This window comes from Morus notabilis, unplaced genomic scaffold, assembly GCF_000414095.1.
Source record: "Morus notabilis unplaced genomic scaffold, ASM41409v2 Scaffold3531, whole genome shotgun sequence".
Lineage (NCBI taxonomy): Eukaryota > Viridiplantae > Streptophyta > Magnoliopsida > Rosales > Moraceae > Morus > Morus notabilis.
The window spans coordinates 3,792-8,792 of record NW_010359718.1 but is presented as its reverse complement, the minus strand read 5'-3'; positions in this window follow the sequence as shown (position 1 = coordinate 8,792).

The following is a 5,001-nucleotide window of genomic DNA, read 5'->3' as shown; positions in this document are numbered from 1 at the left end:
CTAGAGATATTTTTCTCAATGAAAATGCAGCTAATTAAATTAATTACTTTAATTTAATTATAACCTATCTGGAATAGTTTCCTAATCTGGTTTCCCTTGTCTGCATGAAGTAGTAATTAATAATTTCGTTAATAATCTTCTGATGTTTTGTTTTGTTAATTAATTTGCTTGATTTGTTTCGGCCGGAATTAATATACTACCAGTCTCCAGTCCAGTCCCCATATCTTAAGAAAGGCTGGCACTTGGTCCCAGCCAGCGAGCCATTAGAGAAGGCAAAAAAAAAAAAAAAAAAAAAAAAAAAAATCATCAAACATATATTATTCATTATTATAAATTCCTTCGATTTATTTCTACATAAAATTCCATTGTCCTCAAATATCTTGCACAATTAATTAAGCTAGCCGCCAAAAATAACATTTTGTTGCTGCTGCTGCTGTTATTAGGAAGGATTTGAACTTAGGACCTTGACATTTAAGGACATGATATTTGTAATTATTTGCCATGAAAAATGCTTTTCGGTTGAATCCAGATTTATAATTTGCAAGAATTTTGCAACATATTAGAGTATAAACTTAAAATTATGGTGTTGGCTCTTTTCAATAGCATTGAATTTTAAGAGAATCGATAGCGTACGTGTGGTAGAAAAATGTACAAGAGGATATATGATTGCAGCCATAATCTACTGTTATTTTCAAGCTAGTGGGGATTTCAGCTTATATATTTCGATGAATGTAATTTCTTCACTCTTCATATGATATAATAACTGATCTTTTTGTTAAAAGAAATAAAGGGTACTGATAATTTCATTCAACTAAGATAAATACTATATTTATTTATTATGTAAAATTATTATGATCAAGTGAAAACAAATATTTATTCCATTATAATAATAAAATAAACAAACTATTATTGCTACTAAACAGCATACGAAACAAAATTTAGGTCCACTTTTAATTTTTGATTGACGTGTAAATAATTCTAGTAACTTTAGGCTTAATATATCATGGATCTTCTTTGAAACAAATAAAAAGGGAGTGACGTTGTTAATTTTATAATGTAGAGAAAAGTCGATGTGTAAAAAATAGTATACTGAATTTGGCTGACTATCTCCGAGGCATATAATCCTATTTCAAATGCTAAATTTACTTTTTGTCATGATAATCATAAAGCTTTAAAAATTATAAAAGTAAACTTTTAATTTTAAAATATTTTAAAAATGTAAATATTGTAATGATTAAATGAGAAAGTAGAAATATTAACCAATGGCAATTTATCATATATAATATACTTGATGGTACATTTATCATCAAGCATAATATACAGAAAATTTAGTACATAGAATAGCATTGCATTGGAGATTGAATTTCCAACTCAACTACTGAAATTTAGCATTGACACATTAAATTAGTATTGTATTGGAGATACTTTTAGAAAGACTTAATATGTATGGATGTTATTGTAATTAGCATTAATGCCAAGCCAGAGCTTATATATGCTATGCACCATTCTATGGTATTGGTAGTCTAATTCACGGCACTAGTGTTGGTTAGCAGGTGTATCTTTCCATTTTGAATTTCAACATTCAAAATTCATAATCAATTCTATTAATTAGTTTGCAAGTAATCGTTTGTTGTTTAATGTTCGTACTATGTATAGTAATTCTAACGTTCAAACTAGCGAATAAATATCGCAAATATGCGCTAATACGATCATTTGTAAATGTATCAACCCTAAAATCTCCTAATTAATTAGACTTTTTTGCTAATCCTTCTAATGAATGAGGTTGCCTAATTAAGCGCACCGAACCAAATGAGACGTTTTTTGTTTTTATTAACAACGTGCGCAAGATATATAATTAAGAGGTTACCTAATTGGATTTTTTGCTAATCCCTTGTTAGGCAAGCCTCTTGTTCACGCTTTCATTCTTTCTTTTTCTTTTTTTTTTTTTTTTTCTTTTTGCTTTTACGGAATTTGTAAAGTCATTGATTTATATTTGAACAAGAATGGCAAAATCGTTATATTTGAGAGATAAAAGAGAGTAATGACACTCTTGTAAATAAGTATAAAATGAGTGACTTAGTATTAAGCTACTTTATTTTAGAAAATAGAGATGCCATGTGTCAAAATATTAGACTAGAGTATGTAACAAAGCCTGTAATAGAGTCTGTATTTAACATTTTCTGACCGCCTCATACTAAATATAGACTCTAGCATAATTCTATTTTCTAAAACAAATTAGCTTAATAACAAGTCACTTCTTTTATACTTATTTATTTACAAGAGTGCCATTACACACATCAAATACACACACACACACACAAAACAAGGGAGACTTCAGTAGTTTCTTCGTGGCATCCATTCGAATTCATAATTACCTATAATAGAAGAAAACAAAGGTTCAATACATAATCGGGTACTAATTAATAATTCAATAAAAATAATATATACATGTGGAGCATAAGAAAGACCAATCTTCCAGCAAACAAGAATAGTAACCTAATTATCGAAAAAAAAAGTTGGAGCTTAACATATATAACATGACTTTTCATTGGCAAAACGAAAAGAGAAACGAAACCTTCAAAACAAAAATATAAAAAATAAAAAAGCAAAACCATAAACAACAAAGAATAATAAAAAAAAAGTTGGATCAAATTATTTGAATGATGAACAAAGTAAAACATATATACGTTAGGAAAAAGAAAAGAAAAATGAAAAGACAATTGATGGCTTCAAAGCGAGAAACAAAAAAAAAACATAAAAGAAAAAAATCATAGACAAAGAATTAAAAAAAAAGCTGGAGCAAAATGAAAAAGAATAGACAACATCGACAATTAAGAATTGAGGAAAATATGTACCTTTTGGAATTGTTTTTGTCTTCTTCTCAAGAGAATTGCACAACCAAATCTACCAATAGCCCACTGAGAAAAAAATTTCTCCCTTGTTAGGCAAGCCTCTTGTTCACGCTTTCATTATCTCTCTCTATTTTTTTTTTCTTTTTGTTTTTACGGTATTTTTAAAGTCATTGATTTAGGAGTGAACAAGAAATGGAAAAATCGTTATATTTGAGAGACAAAATAGAGTAATAACACTCTTGTAAATAAGTGTAAAGGGAGTGGCTTATTATTAATCTAGTTTGTTTAAGAAAATAGATATGCCACGTGTTAAAAGGTTATGCTAGAGTCTGTAATAGAGTCTGTATTTAGCATTCTTCCTGGCTTCCTCATGCTAAATACAGACTTTATTACAGACTTTGTTACTGACTCTAGCGTAGTCTTTTGACACGTGGTATCTCTCTTTCTGAATCAAACTAGCTTAATAACAAGTCACTCCTTTTACACTTATTTACAAGAGTGTCATTACTCACATTAAATACAAGAGAATATTTTTTTTAGAAAAACAACAAGGGAGACTTCCATATTTATAAGGCTCCAAACAACTCCTCCATCTTCATGAATGGTATTGTCATCAAGCACACCATCAGTAGTTTCTTGGAGGAATCCGTTCGAATTCATAATTACCTATAATAGGAGAAAACAAAGGTTCAATACATAATCGGGTACTAATTAATAATTCAATAAAAATAATATATACGTGTGGAGCATAAGAAAGACCAATCTTCCAAGAATAGAATCTGTTTATCACAAAAAAATATAAAAAAATGGAGCTTAACATATATAACATGACTTTTACAAGATTATATAACATTCTTGTAAAAAATGGAGCTTAACATATATAACATGACTTTCTTTCTTAACATATAAAGAAAGTCTCTTGTTCACGCTTTCATTCCCTTTTTCTTTTTCTTTTTGCTTTTACGAAATTTGTAAAGTTATTGATTTAGGAGTGAAGAAGGAATGGCAAAATCGTTATATTTGAGAGACAAAAAAGAGTAATGGCACTCTTGTAGATAAGTGTAAAGGGAGTAACTTACTGTGTTTCAAAAATAGAAATGTCACGTGTTAAAAGATTAGACTAGAGTCTGTATTTAACATTCTTAATATGATATTACTTCTGAGAATTATTATTTATTTATTTTTTCCTTTGGAAAAGCACCTGAACTATTTAAAATGAATCCACATTAAATTGCTGGTGTTTCATTTAATTATCATATATAACATTCATGGTAAAAAATAATTAAATAAAATCCAAGAAATTATTAGAAGGGCAAGAACAGGGGTATTAGTGAGTCATAAGTTCATAAGAAAGCCAGGTTATTCTTATTGGATATGACAGGGAGGAGAGAGAGAGAGAGAGAGAGAGAGAGAGAGAGAGAGGGATCGTGTCCCTTAATTAATTAGCTGCTTCATTGTGACGTGGAAATTGCATGCCCATCACTATTGTAACATTCTCTTCTCTTATTATATGTACTGATGGAGTTCCATATCATCATCTCTCGCTCTCTTTTTTTTTTATTATAAGGATAGAGACTAGAAAAGTTGTTATATCATCTTGAACTTGCGTGCGTAAGACTAATAAGGGAAATAATAATCCTACATATGTATACATATACGTGTATATATATATATATATATGTGTGTGAAGAATTTAGCATTATGCAGCATATACATACGTGCACAAGATATATAATAAGTCATGAAACACTTCACCAATGATTATGTGTAAATGATTAGGAAGCCATCCAATCCATTAAGTTAACCAATGTTAGTCTATAAACTTTTAATTTGGTTCATCAAATATAAGAGTACTCTTATTGAGAATAATACTATTGTTCCCAATTAACTTATGAAGACACGAACTAGTAGTAAGCCACAAATAATCCCAAGTTCAAATGTCTCATATGATTTAACACAGTCTCCAAATTTTTTATCAAAATCTTCATTTTACCAAATTCAACATACGTCTCTTCAAGTTATCTGCTCAAATAATATTCGGGGGTGCAAGAAAAGAAACAAGCTATTACTATTCCTTTAAAGAGAAATCTTCAAAGAACTGTTATAAATGTAACCAGAGAAGAGTACTCGTTCCTTCGGAACTTTCCCA